The 27,932-nt window shown below is 47.9% G+C and overlaps 1 long non-coding RNA gene across 1 annotated transcript in view; it reads right to left on the bottom strand.

Moving 5' to 3' along the window:
* LOC140843191 (uncharacterized) overlaps positions 1 to 25,942 on the bottom strand; it is a 31,801-nt gene extending 5,859 nt beyond the window's left edge. The window contains exons 1-2 of the long non-coding RNA XR_012120747.1: positions 25,790 to 25,942; positions 8,379 to 25,568 (exon numbers count right to left, since the gene is read on the bottom strand). This is a non-coding gene — a long non-coding RNA (uncharacterized lncRNA). The remainder of the gene's footprint in view (positions 1 to 8,378; positions 25,569 to 25,789) is intronic.
* Positions 25,943 to 27,932: the final 1,990 nt, after the last annotated feature.

Raw genomic sequence — 27,932 nt, 5'->3', positions numbered from 1 at the left:
CTTGCAATGTCCCCCACCTCTGCCCTAGCGTAGGCTCAGGAGGTGGCTCTGTTGGTTTCAAACATTTTCTTTCCCTTCTTTCACATATACAGAAGTTTATTAGGCTGCAAGATTATTTAATTCTTCTTGGGGGTCTATATGGTTTTTGGAGGCTATATGGAATGTTAAGATATTGGTGGTTGCCATTATCCTCCAGAAACCTGAAACAAAATGTGTTAATTTTATCAGTAACTTAAAAAAAACCAACTACCTAATTTTGTCTTCAGTGGTCCTCTTTATTGTGTTAGTTTCTACTTCATTTCCTTTTATTCTGGTCATTTCTTTCTCTTCTATTTATTCTGCTATTCCTTTCCTAACTTCTTAAATAGGTTACTTAGCTCATAGTGTACAGCTACAAATTTCTCTCTAAGTATCACTTTAGCTGCATCTCACACATTTTGGTAGGTAATATTTTCATTAGCCTTCAGTTCTAAGTATTTTCTAATTTTTCTTTGATCCACAAGTTGTCTATAACTGAACTTACCAATTTCCAAATGTTTAAATTTTAAAGTGTTTTTGTTACTGATTTCTTACTTAATTACATTATGTTCAGGAAGTGTTTTCTTAGTAATTTGTATGATACAAATTATTCAAAATGTGTTTGGACTTGATTTTTATGGTGTCTCATAATGTGGTCAATTTTAGCTCTACATTAAGTGTTAAATTTGGGTAATTGAGTCTTCCGATTTCATTCTTTCCCAAAATTATTTTGGTTAGTTGAGTTCCATATAAACATTAAAATCAACTCGTATCTATCTACAAAAAAATCTGCCAGCATTTAATTTTTTTTGGAATTGTGTTGTTTATAGATCTATTTGGGGATCATTGACATCCTACATCTGTCCCTGCTTATTTTAATCTCCTTTGATTTCTGTCCTCAGTGTTTTATTATTTTCAGCACAGATTCTGCAAGTATTTTGTAAGATTTATACCCAATTATATCATTTTTTGGTGCGATTGCAAATATTATTTTTAAACCTCAGTTTCTAATTGTTCATTGCTAGTATGTAGACATGCAATTGATTTTTGTATGCTCACCTTGTAACCTGTATCATTGTTAAATTCTCTTACAAGCTTTAAACTTTTTGTAGATTCCTTGAGGTTTTCTACATAGAATCATGTTCTCTGCAAATAGGGATGGTTTTATATCTTGCTTTCCAACTTGTATGCCTTTTACTTATTTCTCTTGCCTTAATGCACTATGACATCCAGACAAGGTTGAACAGGAATGGGGAGAATGAACATCCTTGTTCTTGGTTTTAGGGAGAAAGCATTCGGTATTAACCTCTAGGTATGATATAGGGTGTTTTTTTTTATGCCCTTTATCGGGTTAAGGAAGTTCTCTGTTCCTAGTTTATGAGAGTTTTGTGGATGTTATGAGACTATTTCATGAACGTCCATGAATGGATGTTGAATTTAGTTAAATGCTTTTCTGCATTGCTTGATACATTCATGAGAATTTCATCTTTGGTTTGTTAATATAGTGGCTTACATTGATTTATCTTCAAAGCTTTGCATTTCTGAGACAAGACTCCCTTATTTTTCTATATTGCTGGATTCAATATGTTCATATTTTGTCAAGGATTTTTTAATCTATGTTCATGAGGGATATTGATCTGTAGTTTTCTTTGTCTAGTTTTGTAGTATTATCTGTATCTGGTTTTGGTATCAGGATAAAGTTAGCCTCATAAAATGAACTGGGAAGTGTTCCCTTCTCTTATATTTTCTGTAAGACATTATATGTCAAAAGATTGGTTTGATTTCTTCTTTAAACACTTGGTAGAAATTTTCTAATGAAATCTGAGTCTGCAGCTTTCTTTTTCAGATGGTTTTTAACTATAAATTCAAATTCTTTAACAAATTAGGACTATTCAGGTTATCTATTTCTTCTTGGATGAGTTTTGGTAATTACAGCTTTTAAGGAATTTGTTTTATCTAAGTTGCCAATTTATTTTGTAGAGCTGTTCATATTATTATTCCCTTTAGCCTGCTAATGTATGTAAGGTCTGTGGTAATAACTCACCTATCATTCCTGATATTGGTGACATGTGTCTTTTTTTTTTCTTAGACAGTCTACCTAGACATTAATAATTTTATTCATCTTTTCAAAGAACCAGCTTTTGTTTCCTTGATCTTTCTCTACTGTTTTCTTGTTTTCAATTTCATTGAATTTTGCTCTTATTTTTATTATTTCCTTCTTTCTGCTTGCTTTGGGTTTATATTTCTTCTCTTTTTTGAGTTTCTAAAGGTGAAAGCTTAGATGCTGATGTGACATCTTTCTTCCTTTCTAATATAACCACTTAATGCTATCAGTTTCCCTCTAAGCCTCGCTCAAGCTGCATCTCATAAATTTTGGTATGTTTTATTTTTATTCAGTTCAGAATATTTTCTAATTTCCCATAAGACCTTCCTTTTGACCCATAAATTATTTAAAGTGTGTTTTTTATGTTCAGTATGATTAAAGATTTTCCAGTATTCTCTGCTATAAATTTCTAGTTTCCTTATGATCAAATAACATACTTTGCATGATTTCAATTATTTTAAAATAATTAAGACTTGTTTTAGGACTCAAGATCTGCTCTTTCTTAGTGCAGGTTCTTTGCACACTTGGAAAGAATTTGTTTCTGCTGGTTTTTAATGGAATGCTCTATAAATGGCAATTGAATCCAGTTGGTTTATGGCTTAGTTCTTCTGTATCCTTGCTATTTCATATTTACTTGTTATATTAATTACTGAGAGAGGACTGTTGAAGTCTCCACTTATAATTTTTTGTAGAGTATTCCATTTCTCCTTTTAGTTTAGTCAGTTTTTGCTACACATATTTGTTATTAGGTGCATACGCACTTAGGGTTTTTATGTCTTCTTGGTTAACTGGCCCTCTTATTGTTATATGTGTGTCCCTTTATCCTTTTCTTTACTCTGAAGTCTATTTTGTCTGATATTAATATAGGCACCCCAGCTTTCTTTTGATTGGTGTTTACATAGTGTATCTTAATCTTTTTTAACAGTTTTATTGAAGTATAATTCACATATCATAAATTTGCCCACTTAAAGAGTACTCTTCAATGGTTTTTAGTGTCTCTTAGTCTTTTAACCTATCATTAATTATATCAGCATAATTATAGGCAACATAGTTTGTTTTCTTTTCATCTGTTTTGACCATTTCTCTCTTGTAATTGGTATATTTAATACATTTAGGTTTAATGTAATTATTGACACATTTGGATTTAAGTCACATTTTACTATCTATTTCCTGTTTGCACTGTGTTTTTTGTTCCTCCGTTTCCCCCTTTCCTTCTTTCTTTGAGTTATTTAAGCTTCTTTCAGTTTATCTACTTTATTTTTTACTCTATCTTGTTGATAATTTTTTTTGTGATTGCAGTATACATATCTTAGCTTTTCACTGTCTAGAGCAAACATTTACCCCCTTAGATAAAATTTAGAAGTCTTACCATCATATAAGTCCCTTTATTCTCCTTCCTTCATAACTGTCTTACATATCACATCACATTAAGAACCTCGTTAAACAATGTCATTATTTTTGCTTTCAACTGTCAATCATATTTCAGATAACTCGAAAGAAGATGAAGAGTCTATTTACCCAGATGCTTGCCATTTCTGCTGTTGGTCCTTCATTCCTGTTGTTCCAGGTTTTCCTATGATATCATCTCCCTTCCATCTGAAGAACTTAGTATTTATTTTAAAACAGATGTGCTGGCAACAGTCTCTAAATTTTCCTTCATCTGAGGATATTTTTATTTCTCCTGCATTCCTAAAGGATATTTTCACTACATATAGAACTGTGGATTGTCAGTTCTTTTCTTTCAGGGCCTCAAAAACAGTTTCACTTCCGTTTCGCTTCCATGGTTTCTGAGGAGATACTGACAGTCATTCAAACAAATGTTCTCCTACAGATAATGTGCTTTTTCTCTGACTACTTTCAAGAGTTTTTTCTTTGTCTTTGATTTAAAGACACTTGATTATCATGCTTCAGGGAGGTGATTTCTTTGAGTTAATCTTGTTGGAGGTTTGCTGAATTTCCTAAACTTGTAAATTTGGGAAGCTTTTAGCCATTATTTTTCAGTTATTATTTCCTGAGCCGTATTCTTTCTCCACTTCTTCTAGGACTGTGGTGACATGAATGTTCAATACTTCGGTGTTATGTTATCCCACAGGTCCCTGAGATTCTGTTCAATTTTTTCAATCTTTTTTCTCCCCATTGTTCAGACTGGATAATTTCTGTGGGGTCTGTCTTCAAGTTCACTGACTCTTCCCTCTGTGTTCTCCATTCTGCTATTGAGTCCATCCAGTTATTTAAAAAATTTGGTGATTGTATTTTCCAGTTCTATGATTTCCACGTTTCTTCTTTATGTCTTCCATTTCTTCATTGGGACTTTCCTTTTATTCATTGCCACAATGTTCACCCTTACTTCTTAGAGTTATAATAGGCACTTTAAAGTTTTGATAATTTCAATTTCCACGTTCTCTCAGGATTGACATCTATTGATTGCCTTTTTACTGTGCAATGAGATTTTTCTAGTTCTTCATACACCAAGTCATTTTAGATTATTTCCTGGACATTTTGCACATCATGTTATCCAACTCTGGGTTTTGTTTAAGTAGTAAAGAGAATGTTGATTTTTAAAAATATATATATTAACAGACAGTAAGCCTAGGCTAGGTTCAGGCTGTAAGTTTCAACTCACTTTCTATGGGCTCTGGCTCCAATATCAGTCAAGTTTTTCAAAGCTTTTTGCAGGGCTATTCAAATTTGTCCTGTATGTGCAACACCAGTGGCCTGTCTGAGATCTGGGTTGCAGTCTGCCTCATAGCTCAGTTCTTAAAACCTTTCAGACTCTGTTTAGGATCAGATCCATGCAACCACAGTTTGGAGGTGATTCTAGAAGTTCTTACACACATTTATGAAATGGCTCTCTTCTCTTCCTCTCTCCTCTCCACAATTACCTCCAACACTTTCTGGCTCCCTGGGGCCTTCCTCCCCAGTCTCCCAGCCCAGGGCTTTAATTTGCCAGCTCTGCTATGCACTCCTTACGAGTGCATCTGTGTCTGGGGTTAAGCAATGGGAAGACAGGGAAGGGAAAAAAAGCAACAAGAATTCGCCCATGCTTTTATGTTCACAGATCTTCTGGTAGACAGACTTTCTTTCCCTCAAAAATGTTTAACCTACTTGGCTCATGTTCAAACCACTATTGCCACCTGTCACTGGTGCAAGATTGCTTGGAGGCTGGGATGGGAGATGAAGGAGGCAAAGAAAAAATACTTCCCACTCCCTCTGATCCTTAGGAGCTTCTTTCCTGCTCTTCAGACCAGCAAGAGAGCTCTATCTGCTCTTTTCTAGCTCTTTCTACCTGCACTTGGTGTGTCCTTCCAGTTTCAGGCTGTCTTTGAGTGCAGGCCAGGCAAAACTGGAAGGGAAAGAAATGAGAAATTGATCCCAGTTCAGTTGTACTTCAAATTCTTATTTCCTTCCCCAATCTATGGGCTACTAGTTACTTTTCAAGTCCTCAGGTAAGCTGGTCCATATGTTCCATACAGTTTATAATCACATTCAGTAGGAGACAAGATAGAATGTGTTTACTCCATTTTTCCTAGAACCAGTCCTCATCCATTGGATTTAATTTCCATTATAATTATCATTTCTAGAAATTCTATTTGGTTCTTTTTCAAATTCATCTGATCACTTTTGATACTCTCATTCTTATGTCATACATTTAATCACTTATTCAATTTCTTCAAGCAAACCACACATAGTTATTTTAACTTCTATAACAGATAATTCCAATATCTCTACTCATTGGTCTGATTCAGCGATATTGTTTCTGCTGACTCTCATTTCATGTAGCTTATTTCCTCTTCTGCTTAATGATTTTTTTTTTTCAATATGACCTCTTGTTCCTTGGACGTTTGTCTGTGAGAATTCTTTGAAGCCTAGATATAAAGGGTGTTCCTCCAGGGAGCATCTGCAATCACTTCACCAGACATCTGGGGAGCACTTTGAACTGCCTGTTTAGTTTTGTTGTTGTTATTCTGTTTTGTTTTGTGTTGTGTTTTGAGGAGAGAAGCAAAGGGGAAAGTATAGGCAGGATGAATTCTGGCACCACACCCATTTGAAATTGGGCTTGTCCTAGAAATTCCCAGGGAAGACCCTTCTTTCCTCTGCTCCAACTCCAGTGAAGTGATAGACACATTTCTGCACTCTTCTCCCCTCGTTAACTAGCACTCCAGGGTCCTAGCTTTATGCAGCGGTTCTTCTAACCTATTTCCACCTTGACTGGGCCTCAGGAATTATCTTCTGTGCCCAGAACTGTGTTGCCTGTTAAACCCAGACCTTGGGTCACCAGAGGCAGATAACCTTTGGGCAAATGCTGGCTCTATGGACTCAGTATTTCTTGATGCCTCTGAACACTGACATTTCCCTTATTTTCTGTCATATAAGCTATGTTGTTAAAAATACATTTTTTAAGATATCCAACAGTTTAGGTGATCTGTCCAGGGGATATTTCAGCAGAGATTTATGGGAAATCATGTCTTTGACTTCTGATAGGGAGTTCATCTTGATCACGCTTATTGTGACAGCCAATGAACTTCTGTTTTTCCTGCCTAAGTGCATATTTGCTACTGATGAAATTTTTCTCCCTCTTTATCCCTTTCGTCTCTTGGCCTGGTCAAGTTTTTCTGTATTCCTTATTTCAAATCCTATCACCACCATCCATCATCACTTGCTTATTGAGAAATTCAACTCTGCCTTTCAATTTTGCTGCCGGTTTTGCTTGTTCCTTTCTCTTCTATCATTTTGGAAGATCTTAGAATACTTTAATTTCTACTCTCTAAAATGTCCTTTCTCTCCCAAGGGTATGCTGATCATTTAGATCAGTGCTGTCCAAAAGAACTTTCTGCCATGATGGAAATGTTCTATATCTGCTTTGCCCAATACAGTAGTCACTAGCCATGCATAGCCCCTGAACACTTGAAAAGTGGCTAAAGCAACAGAGAAACTGAATATTTGATTTTATTTAACTTTAATTAATTTAAGCACAAGGAGCCAGATATGATTAGTGGCTACCATACTGGGGATAATGCAAACTTCAATTCTTTCATTTCTGACTCTTAAATAGCCTTTTCCCTTACACCGTGGCTTTCTTTGTTTCAAGAATCCCTACTTAAGACTACAAATGATCAAGTCGTCGTTCATCTAGATTTAACTAGAGCCATTCCTTCCTCTTGTTTCCTGTATACTTTTTCATCCTCTATCTTGTGATCTCCCTTCTAATCCAGTTTTTATTTGGTCTGAGTATTTTGTTCAGGTTTCATGTGACCCCAAGATGCCCTGAAATAATTAGTGGTATCTTGACTGGATGAAGACTCTTGGATCACAAATCTCTCCCCTAATAGGTCTGTTGAAGTTTTGTTATCCAGTATTGCAGATGTAAAGACTAATGTTAGCTTAAGTCTCTTTGAAAGCCATCTTTTCTCACCTGTATGAACCTGTATGATGTCCCCTTTATCTGTGAGTGGCAGGTATGAATCTCAGCCTACAAACTAAGGTATATGAGAAATAGAACTTTCCTTTCTTAACTGGATTGTATTTCTATTTTGAGCCCTATTTCACTTGGACGGTGGTCACTGAATTTTAGGCAGGACTACTTCTCAATTCTTGGGTGGAGGTGGGGAATATGTAGCACTAAGGTGGGGGGGGAGCATTAGGAAAATCTAGTCCTTGGTCATCTGTCTTGCTGTCCTCCTCTGAGCTGTCTGGACATAGGACATTGGTGGCCACTGACCACACAGGGCCTCCACCTCAGCCTCTCCAGGTCCTGCCCTCTGTGCTACACTCTTGGGCACATCAGAAACATGCTCCTGAGTTCACCCCACTCCTGTGGAGGGGAACCCTCTTGCTCACCCAGGGGCCTTCTGCTGCTCCTGGGGGCTCTGTGAGGCCACATCAGGCCCATCTTCATGGCCCGGGCCCACTGGGTGACTTTGATTCCACTCCAGTACCTGTCCAGACCCAAGGAGGTCCAGGCTCCTCCCACCCCCTTGGCTGCGCCAGGGCCCATCCCCTCTTCATGCTCGGATCTCAGACCTAACTAGGGGACGATTCTCTCCTCTCACTTCTCCTATGAGTCTCCACCCTCCACAGCTCACGGCATCTTGATTTAGTTTGGGGGCACACAAAAGGAGTGAGTAGTAAAGCAAAGACTGAACTGAAATCCAGATATCCAGGCACCGAGGCAGGTTCCGCGCAAGCCTACAGTGACATGGCAGGACACGCCCGCCCTGTGTGCAAGTGCCTGGGAACCCCTCAGGCAGGGGCTCACCTGCCAGGCAGTGCACGCTCATAACGCTGAATGGGTGAGGCTGAGGCCACCCAGGCAGTTCTGCAACGCATTGCCCGTCTTCATGTGTGGCTAAGTCCCCGGTGTGGGCCAGACATTGGCCACTGCCTGGTCCATTGCCAGGAGCCTGCAGGGGAGGAAAGAGGGAGGAGGAAAGAGGAATGAGGGTGCCGAGCAGCGTGTCGCACAGCACAGCCCCATCACAACGATGTGGCGCCAGACGCTGCCCGCAGAGCTCTCCGTGTATTCTGCTAATGAACTCTTACATGCTCTTTTTGGAAGCAAAAGAGAAGTTCTTCTTTTACTTATTTTATAAATGGGGAAATTGAGGTTCCAAAGATTACCTTGAGCGAAATCACACAGCAAGTCACTGGACAAGCTGGATTCAAGTCAGCTTGAAAGTTGAGCCCCAAACCTCCGTATCACACAGCTTATTGCCCACCAGCCCAGTGTGATACCACCCACTGTACAGATGAAGAAACTTGAGGCTGGAAGAGGGAGGAACTTGCTGGAATTAGTAGCAGAGCCAGACCCAAACCCAGTACCAGAGCCCGGCCTAATTAACTACAATGGTCTCTACCTACCAGGAGCTTCCAGGCTAATGGGAAGACGGATCTTGCCCTGGGGTGGCAGCCATGGTGCAGGCATAGTGCCTGAGCCGGCCCACAGAGGTCAGCCTTTCAGGGTGACACAGCCTTTCACGCAGGGAGGCCGGCCAAGACACTCCTCGGGGCCAGGCAGTGTGCACACCCCAGCACTGAGATAGAGGAGAGTCCAGCTCCTGGACTCATGATGGTGTGTCACGCTGAGAGGACACATTCAGCAAGAAAGTGCCCCCTACACCTCACACTACCCCATCTCCTCCACCAACGCCCATAGCCCATGGGGCTCCCTGCGCTCCTGAGAGCCCACTCTCAGGCCCCGAGGAATGGGCAGCCCCACAAGTGGCCACACCCTCCGGCTTTAGCTAATTGGACCAGAGCTGGACACTGACCCAGGCTGGGCCAGTCAGCTTCTCTCAGGCTTAGGGAGGCCTCCAGGACGCGGGTCCTCCAGGCCAGGCTGGTGAGAGGAGGTCCTGAGATGCCGGTGGCCAGTGGTGGCTACAAAAATACTCCTCTCATATCTCTCACTGGGGAGCATAATTAACCAATGGCTTCAGCGACTGGGCTCTGGGTCTTAAAGACAAGGAAGTCCACCTCTTATTTTACACATGGGCAAACTGAGGCTGAGAGAGTGGGGTGACGATGGTCAAGGGGATGGAGTGAGGGAGTGGCCACCTCCACAACCAGACATGAGCACATGGTTCTTAAACTAGCTACAGGTTGAAATTAGCAGAATGAAGACTGAGAAAGAGGCCCTCCCCGAGCCACACCAGCACTCACAGCGTTCACACCACCACTACTTCAGAAAGGGCTTCCTCGCCAACAGCCACAACCCCGCTCTTCGTTAAGCACACCGCTGCGTCCTGAGCCTGCAGAAGCCCCTCTTCCCACAAGGCAGTGACCGATCACAGCAGGAATATAAAGGAGGGCCATTCCTGGGGGAGGATCCTTGGCCAGACTCCCCATTAACCCTGCCGAACTTTCTTAGAACTGCGCTATAGTCAAAAATGCTCCCCCTCAGCCTGCCTTCCTTCCCCACCTTCCCCCTTCCCCCTGCTCAGATCAGCATCCTGGTCTGAGGCTCCCTCAGCCTGCACAGCTCCTTCCTCCTTTTCCCTCACAGACGTCCTCTAATCAACCTCCTGCACATCTAACCCTGCCTTGGTGTCTGCTTCTCAGACAGACTCTAGCTCCTGAAGTTATGGGACATTTGTGAGCCACACATCAACTGGAACAGTGGACCAGCTGATGCCAGTGCTCACCAAGCCCAGTGCCCATTACTCCCTAACACCCAAACTGAGGAAATGCACCCTCTGGTCCTGTGACCTGGGCACCACCTCCCCCTTCAGCACCCAGAACCTTTTCCTCTCAGACAGTCCCAGCTCTGAGACTCTCCCCACGTATGCCTGAGGCAGACTGGAATACTAAGGGAAAGGGCTAGTTATATATTCTATATATATATTTATGTCTGTGTTTTATTATCCAGGAATTCATCAAGCATCTACTATGTGCAAGGCACAGTGATAGCAGAGTATTCCAGAAACTGCACAGGATTTGGAGATGCTTGGAAAGAGGGACTGCATTTGAGCGTCCCCTCACAGAGCTGTGTGACCTTAAGCAAGTTACTTAGCCTCTCTGATCCCCTGTGTTCTCATCTATAAATGGGCTGAGTGAGAATTTCATGTTACAGAGCGTAGAGCTGACAGTAGCAGACTTCCACAAATACCCGGAGATACTACTGTTAGGGCTGCAGCTATTTACTTATGTCCCTAAAGGAATGAGCTGGACAGTGATCTCACTCTGGCCCTTCATTCTGGGCACCCAGAGACCAACCTCTCACACTCAGCTCAGCAGCTGGAGCCTGTGTGCTGAGCAGGTCTATGCCTGCTGAGGGGCAGGGTTCAATAGGAATCTGGCTGGGCTAAAGCTCATGTCCTTCTCTTCTACTGCCAGACCTCCTTTCACAAGGGCAGCCCCTACTGGCTCAGAGGAGGTAGACGGGAAGAGCGGGAGTTACTGCCCCACTGCTCCGCCCAGATGCCAGCGGTGAGGGCTCCGCCTTTGGAAAGACTCAGATACAAAGCAGACCTGGAGCCAGTCCTCAGTAAAGGGAGTTACGTGGGTAAACATGAACTCTCTGTGTTCCAAGAGACATCTGTAGACAAAGTTACCAGGAAGTTCAGAGGAAGGAGATCTTGGACCCAAGTGGAAAAATCCTGGAAGTCTTCCTGGAGGAAATAGTATTTAACTGTCTTGAAAGATGCTATAGAGACTAAAGGAAAGGGTAGGACACTGGGGAAAAGAAACAGCAAGAGCAGAGGCTAGGAGATGGGAAAGGATCAATTAGTTTGCCTGGTGTGGAATAGGAAAGGACAAGAATGAAAAATGAGGCCATAGGGCGATTGGTACCAATCAGGCATCCGTTTCTGGAGAGCCCTAAATGCCCTGGCCAGGAGTTTGATATTTACTCTGTCAACAGAGGAGCAACAGGGATGAGATTTTAAACAGAGGAAGAATGCTCTCAATGTGCATGAGCAAGCCGAGCCTGTCCAGTGTTGGCCACCAGAGGGCGCCTCTGCCATCCAGGCAACGTGAGAACAAGAGCCTGGGCTTAAGACAGGCCCCAGGCCATAGTCCAGAGTCAGCGGCCTCACTTTACATGTGGGGAAACTGAGGCCCAGAGGGCAGGGTGACGTGGTCAAGATGATGGAGGAGGCAGTAGTCACCTCAGCAGCTGGACACGAGAGCATGGCTCTTAAACTGCAATTTGAAAGTCAACACAAGTAAGACAGAGTCACCCACCCTGTCCCCATGCCAGCACACACAGCACTTACCCCACCACTGCTCCAGAAAGGGTTTCCTCGCCGTCTGTCACGATGCCTGCCTCTCCCCTGTTAGAGGATTGTTCCTTTAGATTAAAATCCACCGTGTCCAACAAATCTCTGTGTAAATATGCCCACTTAAGGGTTATAGATTCCATCGTTGGGCTCTGAGGTGGGAGGGAGATCTGCACTGGACCCTAGGGTTCTGGCTACAGCCCGGGGAGCTCACCCCAGCCTGGGAGCAGGAGAAACCTGCCTCTTTTTCCCAGGACTGTCCCCTTGCCTTTCCCCATCCCTGGAACACACCTCCTCTGCCTCTCCTGGTAACCGGTCCCATTCACCCTTCAAACTCCCATGTAATTCCTTCTGGAAACTTTCCTATCTTTCTCTCTCCATCCTGTTCTCCAAAGCTCTCTGGATGGACCCTTGCCAGCCCTCCACCCACCCTGATTCGGATGAGTCCCTGCTCCCAATCACAGCCCGTGGGAACCCCTCAAGGGTGGGGACTGTGAGTCTGTCATCGCACCCCGGTGCCTGGCTCCGAGCCTGCCCCTGCTCCCAACAGCTGCTGCTGAATGTCTCCTCGCTGCTCTTTGATGCAGGGGCACAAAATGGCAAAATGGCCCCTGAGAGTTGGGGCTGGAATCAAACCTGCGCTCTAGTGCAAGCTCTGCCACCAACCATTATGGCTGGGTCCCTCCCCACTCTTTCTGCCCCACAAGAGGAATGGCATAGACTCCTCTGAGATCCCTTTCCACCCAGATGTTTGACTCTGACGTCTGACTTACAACAGCCCTTCGGAGAAATGTCAGTTCCTGTTAGTAGAACATTCATAAGGCCAGGAGTGTGGACCTTGCAGCAGTGTGGAGCTGCCGTCTCCTGTTCCTTAGACTACCTTACGTAAACATCGGGGCAGGGGGAGCTCCGCAGAATGTGGAAGAGAGAATTACACAGAAGCGTTTGGACTGACGCAACCAGGAGGCTGCCATTGCAGAGAGTGCTCTAGAGCTCAGACCATAAAAGGTGCAGGTGTCCCCTTCCGAGAATCATTAATTTGTGTTTTTTTTATGCTTAGAAAGCCTTTGAGATACTACAGAATCAGTTTTAATGGTGGAACTTGAATTGTAATAGGCAGCAGGGGAGATTTTGGAGAACTTTCAGGAACCCTCAAATTTTGCTTCTCAGTGCCTGTCTCAGGCTGGCTTGGCCTTTAAGGCCCGAAGCCCCCATGCTGCTCAAGCCCCCAACCCCTTCCTGGTTCTCCTCAGGCTCCTCCCTCACAGCAGAAGCACTGGATGTCCTGGTCACACTCCATTTAAAAAATAAACACAGGGCAGGCTATAGCCTAATTATGTGTTCTGGATGGTAACTTGGAATAGACCCTTGGTTTTCCAGCCTTTGTGTGGACTGAAGGGCTGGGAGGTTAGGGTGGGGCCTTGGGAGACCTGCATCACCAGCCTGAGGGTCTGTATTTGGGGAACCTCAGGGAGAAGACTTGGAGGCCAACAGAGCTGAGTCTGATCCCAACCTCCTGGGACACGTTAGGTTGTCCTGCAGGCAGCTGCGGCTTGGGTAGGCAGGGGCTCACGGACGTGCATGCAAAGCTGGTTCTCACCCCTGCCATCAGACAAGCCGCTTTCCTTTCCTGGGCCACAATTGCCCCATTGATAAGAAGGGACAAGAATTGCTGCCCAGCCAAGCACATGAGAAGGCCGGGGCCCTCAGGTTCCCAATGCTGCCCCGCCTGCCTGAATGGCCCTCGGCCCAGCCTTCCAGGGACAAATGCCTGCTGTCCTAACTCTCAGCCCAGGGGTCTCTCCAGCACACCTTGCTCACTTAGTCACTGTTGAACTTAGTTTGGGGGTGGGGGTACCACACCCTTTCTGATGTCCCCCACAAAACTTCCCTGAGCAGAGAGGTTCATTATTTGCAATAGAATAAACTTAGAATTTAAATATCAACAATTAAGACATAATAGTAATATTAATGACAATGTCTAACCCTCAGTGAGTGCTTACCATGCATATAACCACAAGAACCCCTTACAAGGAATTTAGGAAGGACGCTCTTATCTCCATTTTACAGATGAGGACACAGAGGAACAGAGAGGCCAAGTGGTAAGATGTGATATACCCAGTTTGCGGCATTTTACATGATCACTTAACATCATGATGATACGCTGAAGTTTAATGCCATGAGGAAATAGGTTATAATGTTAAGGTGGGGTGCATGTATATGTAAAATAAAATATATAAAAACAAAATATGAAAAAAAAAAGAATGTTGAATGAACATACACCAAAATGTTCATAGCTGTTTACTCTGGGCAACAGGTTTTTTCTATTTCCTTCTTTGTAGCACTGTAATTTCCCCATCTTCTACAATAAGCAGGCATTTTTTAAAATTACGAAATGAAGCAGCCATCATATATGTTGTCTGTTTGCAATTTAAGAGTACCAGTTCTGACCCCATTTAGGTCTGAGGAGCAAAGACACGTTGCTCCCGAAGCGTCCCTGTGACTGGGCTTCCCAAGCTCAGAGGCTGCCTTACCCTCTCAAGATTCCTCCGTCCATTCATTCCCTCCCTCACCCACCAGGTGTCAGGCGTGTGGGGAGTCGGGGAGACAGAGATAGTCAGCTCATCTCTGGCCCTCACCGAGCCCAGACTGGGAGACACTGAGGGCCTGAGCAGGGCGGGATGCAGAAGGGTAGTCTCTGGGTGGCAGGAGAGGGGGCCGGGGGCAGACAGGACAGCGCAGGAAGGAGCTGAGGGGCAGGTGTCCAGGATCGGTGAATCTATCTTGGGCACCTGGTGGCTCAGCCCCTCAGGGCCACCCTGTTCACAACTGGGTATCCCCAGAGTCCTGTGGCTTGAGACAGAGAAAAAAAAATGAATAACTCAACAAACAAATAGGACAAATGACCAGCTGGGAAAATATCTGAACTTTTATCACAGACAAGGGATTCAGGTCTCTAATTTTTGAAGAACTTCTAAGAGAGGGGGAAAAAAACAGCAACCTTCTAGAAAAATGGGCTAAAACTATTACCAAACAATTCACAGATAAAGAAATGCAAATAGCCCCGACCATAGGAAACATGATCAACATCATTCAAATAAAAGAAATGCAAATTGCAACTACTGGAGGTATCATTTCCCACCTGTCAGATTGGTAAAAATCCAAAAGTTTGGCAATGCATTCTGCCGGGGAGGCTGCGGGGGAATAAGCACTCCCTGGTAGCTGATGGGAATGCATATTGGTGCAATCCATTTGCAGGAGAATTTGACAAAAGCTGGCAAAATTGCCTGTTTATTCAACCCGTGACTCAGGAACCCTATTGCTGGGAATCTACGCCGGCAGGTATACTAAAAGATGGAAGCACAGGCTTTTTATCACAACTCTATTTGTATCAGCAAAAGACTGGAAACAAGGAAAATGTCCATCAACAGGGGCTGGGGTTATCAGCACAGTGCAGGATTCGGCTGTAATGAACAAGGAAGACCTGGATAGGCTGCTGTGGGGAGATCTGGACAGATGGCTGTGGGGAAGACGGTAGGATGGATGATGCAAGGTGGAGGAAAGCATGATTGTATGCTAACCTTTATCTAAGAAGAGGAGGGAGGGATCCGAATATGTGTATACATACGTGTATGTATTGTATAAAGCATACATGTATAATGTAAGGAGAATGCATGATTTTTTAAAAATTAACAATTATAGGGAGGAGGGGAGTTGGGTAAAGGGAACACAAATAAAAAGTTAGACCTTCCTGAATATATTTTGTATGATAGACTTTGGAGCCATAAATAACATTTTAAATTTTTAAATAAATTCATAAAAACCAAAGCAAAATGAAGCAAATAAATCTATGTGTTGAGTTAGTGATTGAATCACAAAGAGAAAAGCTATTACAAATGATTTCCAAGCAAAGTACCTTAAAGACACATATACCAGTCACAGTGTGTGGACTTTATTTCATCCTGACTCAAGCAAGTTGTAAAAAAAAAAAAAAAAAATGACATTCATGAGACAATCAGGGAAATGTGAGTCCTGGCTAAATATTTGATGACAGTAAGTGTGATATGGCACAGATTCTAAGTGTGTTAAGGGTAGTGTGCTTTTTTTGGAAAAGAATTCTTATCTTTTAGCGATAATATCAAATATTTATGAATGATAAGACATCTGGGATTTGCTTCAGAAATATTTGGTCATTGTGGGGGAGGAGGGCGATGAAACAAAATAAGCCATTTGAAGTGACAACTGCTGAGCCCAGAACGCCATCCCCACCACTCGCCTGAGTCATTGGTGGGGACCCCCCGCCCGGGGGAGAGACCTCACAGTCTCTTCCCTGGAGGCCTCCTAGTCTAATCTGATGGGGAGACACAGACCTCACTCCAAAGAGTCCCCCGAGGTTGGTGGAAACCCAACTCATTCTTGTTCTCAGCTTAACAACCTCCCCCATTTCTTAAGCCTCTATAATTATCCTAGTTTCTTGAAGACAAAGTTACAAACGTGTTTTAACTATTGTTAAATATGTGAAGCAGGGAGGGAGAAGGTGGATCCAGACTTGTGAGAGGAAGGCCCAGATACGCAAACTTGAGGGAGGTAATAGGTTAAAAAGGGAAAGAAAACTTTTCAAGAAAAACTTTTTAAATAATCGGGCCAAGCGATTCGATGTCCCTGATGGGCTATAGGGGGCGCTAGAAGAACGCAAGCATCTCCGGGCTGCTTAACCGAGTGACTTAAGCCTTAGAGAAGACTAGGGAAGTTTCTAAAGTCTGCCCAGGGGCACCTAGGGCACTTCACCCATAAAAGCAGAATGTTCGTCATACCGGCTTTCCATGGTTATCAGAAAGATCCAGGGTGATCACAAAGGTGAAATGACACAAAGGAGTTATTTGCAAAAATGAATGCTGAAGCCAGGACAACCAAAATGGCATTGGGTCATTGGACATGTTACTGCTGTCTTCTAATTCCTGCAATGTAGTGGAAGGAGCATCTGGAATCAGAGAACTCTGGTTTCATGCCTGCATCCACCGCTGCAGAGCTGTGTGGCCTTGGGCAGGTCACTGCACCCCCTCTGAGCATCAGTGTCCATATCTGTAAAATAGGCACAGCACCTCGCTCAGTTGTTGTGAGAATTCAGCGAGGGAAATGTGTTGGTGTGCCCAGTGCTCACTGAGCCCAGCCCTCGGGAAGGCCTCACAGAGTGAAAATGAGCTGAATGGGCAGGCAAACCAGCCTCCCAGTGCCACGGGAGGAGCTCCAGGCTTCAGGAGGCTCCAAGGTGACAGGACGCCTGGAGCCTGGATTGTGTTGGCATCATTGGGCCTGCTGAGCAGGACCCTGCTCTCGGGTAGGGCCTCAAAGACCATGCGGGCACCAGGGCACCAACGCTGAGCATTTGGCCTTGGACTCAAGTCCTGGTTGCACTGCCTACACACTAGGGGGCCCTGGTCAAGTGTCTTTACTTCTCTGTACCCAGCCTTCCTCTTCTGGGGATACTAGGCCCACATCACAGCTCAGAAGTTAGCATGTTCCCAGCAGCCTCTCCAGCTTTGTCCCTCATCTCTACCCATCCCAGGGCTTCACGGGGGCAGAATGGAAAGGAGAGGGGGCATGACAAACTGCTTCCTTTCTGAGGCCCAGAGAGGGAAAGAGACCTTACCAAAGTCCCCCAGACCATTAGAGGCAGACCGCTGCCTCCCAGAAGGGTGGCCTTTGGGAAAGCAAAGAGCCTCCCTGCTTTCACAAGGGTTTGCTGCCACTCTGTGTCCTTGTGACTCGCCCTGTGACTTCCCATGAGGCTCCCTCACCTGCACCTGGGGCGCCTGCATTTCCCAAGTCCCCAGGGAGCAATCACCTCGGAGGGCCTAGGGAGCCTTGGGGCCAGACACTGGGCAGTCCTGTTATCAGGGGGCCCAGAGAGAGGAGCAGCTTCTGCGAGGTCTGCAGGGAAGGCAGAGCTTCCTGGCGAGTCAGGGCAGCCGTCCCGAGACCCCAGCCTGAGGAGCACCTCACCAGGAGAGCATATAGCCCGGAGTGCAGGGAGGTGGCCGCAGGAGACTCACCCCAGGGGAGGAAAAACTGGAAAGTGTTAGGAGAAATCATCCTGAAACAGGGAGGAAAGGCACAGCAACGGGCTTTGTGGGGACAGGGCCCCCTCTCTCTTAATAGCTGCTTGAGATCTTGGAGCTCAAAGACTTTGGCTGCTGTTTCAAAATATGTCTTATCTTTTAGCGATACATACTGGCATATTTATGGATGAAATAACATGATATCAGGGATTTAGTTCCAAATAATCCAGCTGGGGCAAAAGGTTTCTGTGAAACAAAACTGGCCATGAGCTGATGGGGGTTGAAGTGGGTGATGGGGACTTGGGAGTTCCTTGAATTTTTCTACTTTTGCACAGCTTGATGTTTTCCATAACAAAAAGTTCTGCCGTCTAGAATCAGCCGTTTCTCCCGGCTGCACGCTCAGTGTCCGGGTCCTCCGCCTGGATGGCTGCAATAACCTCGCAAGCTCGCCTGCTTCAGCTCGGCTCCTCCAGCCTGTTCTCGACACGGCCACCAGAGGGAGCCTGTCACACGGAGGGAGGCCCTGCTCAAACCCTGCAGCCGCCCCATCTCGCTCAGAGCACCCAGCCTCCAAGTCCACACGCCACCTTTCCCGGTACCGCTTGGATTCCTCTCCAGGCACACTGGACTCTTCTGCCTCCCAGTTTTCTCCATGACCCCTAGCGTCCCATGTGCTGAGGTGTGTTGGTGGGTGGTTGGATTTGACCAGAGCTTGTCCAACCCTCATGAAACTTACACATTGCAATATTGTATGGGAATAATTGTACTTCAATAAAGAAAAAATTATTTGCTGTTCATCTGAAATTCAAGTCCTTTTCATATATCTGGCAACCCTACTCCTAACAGAATATGAGCACCTACAAAAGAACCATGCCACCATCTTAACATCCCCAGTGCCTAGTACACAAAGGTGCCCCTTCTTAGCAGACCCTTGCAAAAAAGCATTCTCTGGGGCCCCCTGCCCAGTTGCAAGGATCCAGGTCCAGTTGCTTCAGTGGCAAGGTGTCCTTTTGCAGTGTACAACCTGCCCAACCATACATGGTAGCTCTCTGCAGGAAGACAAAGAAGCAGGTGCTTCCAGAATGAAAGGCTGAATCTGCCCTCCCAGCTCTCCCTCTAGTGGGCAGGGACTAGGAGGGGATAACCATGCCAAAGACCTCGGGGGTCTGTCAGCCCCCTCTAGGTGCCTTTGGATTCTGGCCCATGTGGGGTGGCTCTGAATCCTTGTAGTACTCTGTGGTGGTGGGCAGAGGGCCCCATGCCAGGCGCCTGGCTGCCCCCGTGGCCTGAGGGTGCCCACTTGAACCATTCCAAGTAAACATTTGACCAGCCCAGCCCCGGCCATCATCCCACGCCAACACTTGGCCCTTGTTCCCAGACAGGCCCCTCTGTGTCCCTTCCTTTGTGGCTGACATTTCAGCAGGGCCCTGGAGGGGCTGGGGTGACCCAGCGCCCCACCCCATTCTGCAGACAGGCCCCAGGGAGGTGGTCCCTGTGGCGGCAAGGACTCGGCGGGGGAGTCCCAGCAGACGGGCAGTCGCCAGGCTGGGCTAGCCACCCCGCTGAACAGCCCACGTGAGCCACGGGACTGACGGCAGAGCCATGGGGCGGCCAGCTGACTCGGCTGCTTTGTTCCAAGCCTGGAGTGGTCTGAGCACGGCTGAGGACTGTGGCTCCTTCTTTGCTGAGAAGCCACAGATAACGCAGGCGACAGGGCCTGATAAAGTGTCTGTCAGAGGCTTCCTTCCAGACAGGCCTCACTGTTCCCGCCGGCCCCAAGGGCCCCCGCAGCCCAAGACTGTCTCCAGAGGTCACCCCCCTCTCTGGGGTCTCAGCGCTGCTCCACTAGAGGCTGAGGAGCAGGCTGGCAGACCCCTTCCCACCCATATCTGCAGTCTGACTCTCAGAAGTTTGTGAGGCCTCTGGGCCCAAGAGCAGAGTAAACTAACCCTCTGATTTATTCCCATGAAGAGACTGTCAAAGAATGTGCCCCTCTCCATGGAATTTCAGATTGTGAGTCCTGGGAAGTTGGGAGGATGGGGACTAAGGGGCCTGGATTCTCTTCCTAGAGCCCCTTGAATGATAGATACCCTGAGTCACCTCTTTCATGTCACAAGAGCCCACTCTATGTCAGGCTCTATCAGGGGCACAGGGGACACAGGCACAAACAGACATGGTCCATGAGCACAGGAGTTCCAGGAAGCTCCCAGGGGCTGAAGGATCAACCCGCCCTGACCTGACCCAGGCCTGCACCCCCAGCCTACAGAGAGGCTAGAGAAGGAGGTGTATGCGGGGGTACCTGCTCATTCTTGGGGGTGTTGTGGGTCCTGAAATGAGGCTCAGTGCCAAAGGACTAGAGAGCTGAGACCTGAGGTACCCGTGAGCAAGGAGTCTCCAGTCTGAGAAGGAGGCACAGGCCCTGCCCTGGGGATGGTCCAGTCTTCTGTGGGGTTGCCAAGGCCCAGAGGATAGGATTTCTGGAGCCAGGCCCCATGTACACTGAGCATAGTTCAGGTGAGGAGTCAGGGCTGCAGGCATTACCAGAGGAGGTGCCCTTGAGAGCAGTAGCCCCACTCCCCAGGACTGCACAGGGACACTGGGCTCCCACTTTAACCAGAAGAAGTGTGGGACCCAAGGCTGAGGCTATCTGCCCTGGGCTGACCAACCTGAATAAGGCCCTTACACTCAGTAGAGCGTGGGAGCCAGGTGCCCCAGGGCTGCAGGGAGTCCTGTCCCTGCTGTGTGACCAAGGGCAGGCCTCTGGCCCTCTCTGAGGGCTGGGCTAGAGGCTCTCTAGGGACTCTTGGGGATAGATACTCATTCTTGGGGGCGGTAAAGGGGCAGCACAGGCTCTGGGACAAGGTCTGGCGGGGGCAGAGGCCAGCCAGGGGAGGCCGTCCTGAGGAGGTGACATTGACCCTGACACCTGAAGGCAGGTGAGGGAGAGCAGACCAGTCCCGCAGCTGGTCCAGGGCTGGGTCACCTTCACCTCTGGAATTTCTCCCCCAGGACACCCCGCCACACACCTAGTTACAGCAGGAGTCAGGCCAAGATCACTCAGGTTGAAAGCAGGCACAGTCTGGGTATTTTTATGGGAAGCAAGAAAAAGAGTGGCACAACGGGGAGGTGGATCCTAGACTGCGGCCCTGAGAGAGGAGGGGCCGAGACGATGGGCTCGCCGCACACGGGGAAGCCCACTCCTGCCCCATGCTGAGTTGATCATAATGTACTCCCTCCATTAACACTGTAGATGCTCCTCCCCTGCAGAGCAGACATCCCAGCCTTTGCTCAGCAGTGACCTTGCTCCCATGGGCACGAGGGGCAAGACCAGCTGGTGGCCCAGGTCTTCAGCCTCCCGCCTGCCCCTCCACCCAGGGCTTTGCCTGGCTCTGCTGTAGGCTTCCTGTGTGGTCATGGGGAAGTCACTCCCCTCTCTGGACTCTGAGACAGGGTGGAAGGGTGGAGGTGGTAAAGGTGTTCCCAGCCAATTGATCCCGGGGGCATTTGGATGTGGGCCAATGAGAGGTATCGGGGGTCAGGTCTCTGCCACTCCATTGGTAGGTGAACCTGGGGTCCTCAGGCCCCTCTCTGGGGAATCTTGCCCATCTGCAAGGGGAGTGGGTACTCTCCATGCCATCTCATAGGTCCCAGGCCTAGAAAGCTGAGTGTCCCCCAATCCAGGTCTCCACCACACACCAGGCCTAGGGACCTGAGCTCCGGCTAGTTGCCACATTCAATAATGATAAAGGCTATAATTTTCTCATCATGAAACAAAACAACAGAAAAAAATAATCAAGGAATAAAAAGAAAAAACAGTCCAGTCCCATTCCATCCCTCAGTTCTAACAGCGAAGTGTCATCTGACTGCAGGTGATGCTCAGTCCAGGTGGGACAGGCAGGCAGGGGCCTGGGGGCCAGAAGGCACTCCTGGGTCCTCAGGGAGCCACTGGGGGAGCAAGGAACCTCCGCAGGCGCCCACTGCAAGGAGGCATGCTGGTGTTCTCGCTCTCACTTCCTCTGCTCCAGCTGTCCAGGCAGTGCGGGGGTTTCCTTTGTGCCTTTTAATTGAAATACTACATAAAGCACGACATGCACCCATCTGTTGTTCATGGAACTGAAGTCCAGTGAACTCTGACATGCACATAAACCCATGTGACAACAACTAGATTATGATATAAAACACGTCTGACATGCCAGAAGATCCCTCAAGCCTCCTCCCAGTCAGCACCCAACAAGGGTAACTGCTATCCTGGCCTCTCTCACCATAGATAAGCTTTACCTGTTCTTGAACTTCTTACTAATGGAATAACACATATAGACCTATCTTTGTGCCTGGCTTCTTTCACTCACAAAAGGTCAGATCCTTCCATGTTGTTGCACCTGCCAGGAGTTCTCTTGTGCTGATGTGTGCATCCCGTTGCACATGGACACCATTGCTTACTTAGCTACTCTTCCGCTGGTGGACATCAGAACTGATTCCATTTGGGGGCTGTTATGACCAACCCCTAGGAACACCTGTCAGTGCCTTGTGGAGCTGCAAATTCATTTCCCTGGCTCATGCACCCAGGAGTGTACCTGCTGTCAGAGGTGGGCATACACCTGCTTTCACAGCTGTTGAGGCGTGAGTATGTTTAGCCCTGTTTTGCAGATATGGAGACAGAGGTTCAGAGAGTGTAGGTAGCTCATCCCAGCTACTGCTAAGTAGTGGAGCCTGGTCTGGAATCCATAAATTTCTGACTGCAAATTGCTTTCAGGGGAGGTCAGCTTTCTTGCGATCTTTTCAATCCTGCTTTTCAGAACAGGTGAAGGGGGTGCAAAGGTGGAGGGAGCCTAAAAAGAGGGAAGCAGTGGGGTGACTCTGACAGCCTGCTCTGTAATTCACTCCTCAGATGTCCGGGCTACCTTGGGAGGGTACAGCTCCAGCAGAGGCGGACACAGAGTAACTGGGGCAACTCTGGGGCCACAAGAGGCTCTCTAGGGGCTCTTGGGGATAGATACTCATTCTTGGGGGTGGTAAAGGGGCAGCACAGGCTCTGAGACAGGGTCAGGCGGGTCAGAGGCCAGCCAGGGGAGGCCGTTCTGCCCCTCTACTCTCCAGTTCCTTGTCCTTCCCCTCCCTCCCCACTCACTCCCACCCCACTGTCTTCCTTGCTAGTCCCTGAAAACGACAAGCCTGTTCCTGCCTCCTCATTTCTGCACCTTGGGCCGCCTCTCTCAGCAGTCTCCCGCAGCACACTTCCACAGGGCACACTCCCCGTGGTTGTGACCTCTGCTCCATTACCCAGTCTAAAAGAGCATCCCCATCACACACCACCCCTCACCTTTCAATGAAACTCCATCTGACCTAATAGTTTGTGTCTATGAGTTTACTGCCTGTCCCCACCCTAGAATGTGAGCTCCAGAAGGCCGTCTGGTTTGCTGCTCCACCTTCAATGTGTGGAACAGGGGTGGTAGTCTTTACTGACTCACATTAAGTCTCTGGGCCTCAGTTTCTTCCTTCTTTAAAATGGGTAGAACTTGGCCATGAAGTACAATGAAGAAACAGCCCTAGATCAAAGATCTGCTGGTATACATTTTCATAACTCAGCAGGCAAAGTTCTCTGGCAAAGTCCTATCCTCTCTGGGCTTCAGATTCCCCCTGTGTCAAATGAGGTAGTGTGCTAGAACTGTCTGCAAGGACTGAAATCCTCCCGTGGCTGTGAGTGAAGTGAATGACCTCCTGTCCTTGCCCAAGGAAGGGCAAGCTTACCCAGGGAGGCAGGGAGAGGGAACTGAGGGAAGAGAATGAAGACATGAAATGTGAACTTTGCCAAGGTCACGGCTTTGTCCTGATCTGGGCTTGCTGGAGGTCTCCTTTCTGAACCTCACCAAATGCCGACTGAGACTTGGACAGTCCAGGTGGGAACTGTGTTCAGCTGCTTCTCTCTCTTCCTGCTGATGGGGCTCTGAGTTCCAGAGGGTGACCAGTGCCAGACCCCAGCTAGGTACCACCTTCCAGTTTGTCTGAGCTGCTCACAGTTCTACTACTGGTGCCCCTATCACCACCAAGGTAGGAAAAACATAAGCCCACTTTTCACTCCAAGTTAGAGGTAGACTTAATTTTCAGAAAAAGAAACTGAGATCTTCCCAAGGATCCAAAGACCACTCATCTGAGCACATAAATATGACTGAGTCTGGGCTTGCAACATGCCAGTGTGACCTCACTGAAGCCTCCCACAAACCTATAAGGAACAAACCATTATTCTCATTTGACAGATGTAAGAGCTACCACCCAGAGAGATTAAGTGACTTGTGCAAGGTCACACAGCTGGTGAGTAACAGGGCCAGAATTTACAATCGGGTTTGTCTGACTCCACATCTGCTCTTCATGCTTCCTGCCTGAGGACTGGTGAAGAAAAGGTGACCTTGTGCCTCAGTAGGCCAGGAGCCAGAGACATTATTTCTGCCAGCACAGGGTGGTGGAGGAGATCTAGGGCCTTTGCACCCGCTGTCTGCTTTGTCCACAAGCCTTCCCCTGGAAAATTGCCTTGCTCACTGACACACTTCAGTCAGGTCTCAGATGAAGGACACTTTGGAGACTTGCCTTCCAGGACCAGTGAGTCTCACACAGAACGACCCCTCTTGCTGCAATGCCTTTTCCCCTTACCCCTTTATTTCCCCCGCCTTCCCAACACCTATTACCATCTGAAGCACTATCTTGTGAGATGTGTGCACTTCTGTACAGTGTGTACACTGTAATATCTTGTGGTTACTGTCTGTCCACCCAGAGAATGTTAGATTTTATCTGTCATATCCATCACTATAACCCCAAAGCCTAACCTTGTGCCTGGCACATAGTAGGTGTGTAATCAGTATTTGTTGACAGAGGCATGACTGAGTGTCATTTTGCTGAGCAAGTGAAAGAAAACAGGGCAGCCCCTCTGTGCTGAGTGTGGAGGAGAGGGTCACACACATCTCATTCAGCCATAGCTGTTGCTAACCCATTTCACGGATGGGGAAACTGAGGCTCCCTCCAGCATCAAGGGTCCACAGGTGGTGAGGAGCAGACTAAGCGGTCCATCAGGGTGGGGCACGCGACCCCACGAGGTCTGGCTAGAAACCCAGCGCTCCTTCTGAGTGGGGCAGGGTGGGGACAGGGGACCCCCTGGGGGGGGGTCAGGCGACCCCTCCCCCACCCCCACCCCAACCCCACCCTCGGGCCCTGGCAGCGATTCCGGGCGGTGCGGGGCCCTGGCCTCGCTCCGCGGGCCGCGCCCTGGGCCCAGCGCTGGGAGTCCCCCGCCCCGCCCCGCGCCCGGCGCCTCCCGCCGCCCGAGCGGCCCGCGGCCCGGCTCCTTCCCCAGCAGGGGCCGCCCAGTGGCAATGACGGGCGACCCGGCCTCGGGCCGCTCGTGACCCCCAGGCTCCCCGGACCCCGGCCCGCCCCCCCCCCGGGGCCCCCAGACTCGGGGCGCCCGCAGGCCCCGCGGCTCACCGGGAACCGGCAATTTCCCGGGCCGCCCGCCCGCCGCCCCCCTGTACTTAGCCTGATGACCGGTTCCGCGGCCCTAATGGCGGGGCGGGCGGCGGGTTCGCGGCGAGCGAAGCCGGCCCGGCCGGTCGGCGCTCGGCTCTCAGGCGGCCGCCGGGCCTGTGTCATCCACCAGGAATTTCTGTTTTCCCCTCCGCGGGGCTGGAAGAAAAAACAATAATTAGGTCACTGGGCAGGCGGCAGAGAGGGTGTGGGACAGGCCGGTGGCGCCCTGTTGGGCAGGGGAAGGGTCTGGGGGGAGGAAGGGGAAAGAGGGGCCCCCCCAGTGCCCCTGTCCCCTGCCTGCCCTCCCAGAATGCCAGCTGATGGCAGCAAAGGCATCCCTGACCGCTTCCAGGGGGACCACTCATCCAAGCACTTACTGGACGCCCCCTGTGCACCAGTGCTGCCCAGGCCACGGGCATCGCCACAGTAATTCACGGTGGGAGCACAGCTGCACCAGCACGGAGTCCCTGGGGAATATGCTCCCCCCAAGGACTGGGGGTGTAAGGAAGTCAGGGAAGGCTTCTCCAGGAAGTGGCACCTGCACAGAAGCCTGAGAGAGGAATAAGGATTGGCCAGGTCAAGTGGGGGGAGAGGCAGGAAGAGCATTGGGGGTAGAAGGAACAGCATGAGCAAAGGCTTGGAGGTAAGAGGACAGCACTTGTTACAAGGACTGAAAGTACAGTAGATAAGCATCACATGAACTTTTAATTCTGAATGTGACTCCACTGATTAAAGTCACATCTTTTTGGTCCATGAGGCCCCAAAACACAAGCCAGGTACTATGTCAACTGGAGATGTAGCCATCTGTTTCTACACTGGAGGAAAATTGTTCTGGACTTACCGAGGGGTACTAGGTCTAGGCACGGTACTTACGGGCAGTTGAAGGGATTTCCAAGGGTCATTTGGACTTAGCACATTTCTTACCTTTCACTTCAACCTTAGGAAAACTCCCTGGGAAAGATGAGAGGCCACAGCTACTCCATCTGGCTGTGTTGTTCAAAACATGAGTGATAAGACTAGGGAGGTAGACAGGATTAGCATAAAGTGTTTTACAGGTCATGGTAGAGAGTTTAGACTTTATCTTAAGGGAAATAGGGAGCAATGATTAAAGCAGAGTGGGATGGGACAGGATCTGATTTCTGAAACTAATAGCTGATAACAGCTACCAATTATTTAGCTCCTGTTATGTGCTAGCACAAGGCTGTTTTCCACACAATATCCCACTAACCTTGATGGCAATCTTGTGACAATGTTTCTTAGTCCCATTTTATAGAAATGGTCATTTGCCCCAGTCACCTGCCAATACAGGGCAGACCAGAACTGAAACAAGCGAGGCCCTGTTCTCAGAGCTCTGGGGAGAAAGAGGAAGGCTCTCTGCCCACCCTTAAGAAGCCTGCTGTCTGCTGGGGGGCGTGTGTGTCTGACACATTGGTCAGCACCAGGGCAGAGTGGAGTTTACTTCTCCCTCCTATGACCACCCAGAGGCAGACAGTCCAGGACTGGAACGGTGACCCTACTCCACAGGGTTGTCCAGGCACCTAGGCCCCTTCCTCTTTGTTGATCTGCCATCCTGATGTGTCCAAGTTGGCTCTTATCCACATTTCTGAGCAGAGGAAGAGAAGGGTGGGAACATATTATTTTTCCCCAAGAGAACATCACTTATACGCCTTCATCTCTAGCTGCAGCTGTATCTGTATCCAGATCTACATCCACATATGAATCTATGTCCCTATGGATAGATCCGCCAATCACCCAATATCCAAAGCATCACCTGTAAGGACAGAAGCTTTAGTGCAAAAGGTAAAATGCAGTCATGGCTAAAACCAGCTCCTAGTGGCCAGGTATGGAAACAGAAAACATCACCACCAAGATAACCCTTTCACTTCTCAGTGACATCCCATTGGTAATGTTCTTAACAAAAATACTGTTGCATATAATATTTGATTTACCTGAACAAAATAAAACACTTTCAGTATGGTTTTCATAAAAGGAAATCAATTTTTTTTTCAAAAATGTTTCCTTATAAAATTGGAGTGTATCATTTCTCTCCATGGGTTTTATAGGTCAGCGAATATGGGAGCTTCTTGGCAAATTGTGGCAGAGACGAACAAGACAGGGCACTGCCCTTTGTGGTTCTCCAACCACTCCCCACACCCTAAAGGAGATGGTGCCTAGACAGGCACTCAGGGGGTCTGCAAATTGCCCTTGGTCCACACTTTGGGGGACCATCAGGAGAGATCCAGGAGTCAGCCAGCCTAGTGTACTGGTTCTCAAAGTGTGGTCCTCCACCAGCCACCTGGCACCGCCTAGACCTTGGGAGAAATGCAAATTCTCAGGCCCCACCCAGGCCTACAGAATCAGAAAATTCCAGGGTGGGGCCCTGCTGTCTGTGTTTTACAAGCTTTCCAGATGATTCTGATACAAGGTGAAGCTTAGAAGCACTGGCCTACGGCCCTGCACACTGGGCTGAGAGTCAGAAACTCTTGGTTCTAATCCTGGACCTGGCTCTCTGACTTTGGG

This window comes from Manis javanica, chromosome 8 (assembly GCF_040802235.1).
Source record: "Manis javanica isolate MJ-LG chromosome 8, MJ_LKY, whole genome shotgun sequence".
In the NCBI taxonomy this organism is placed as follows: Eukaryota; Metazoa; Chordata; class Mammalia; order Pholidota; family Manidae; genus Manis; species Manis javanica.
The sequence above is the reverse complement of the archived record's forward strand: the minus strand, read 5'-3'. Positions and strand labels throughout refer to the sequence as shown.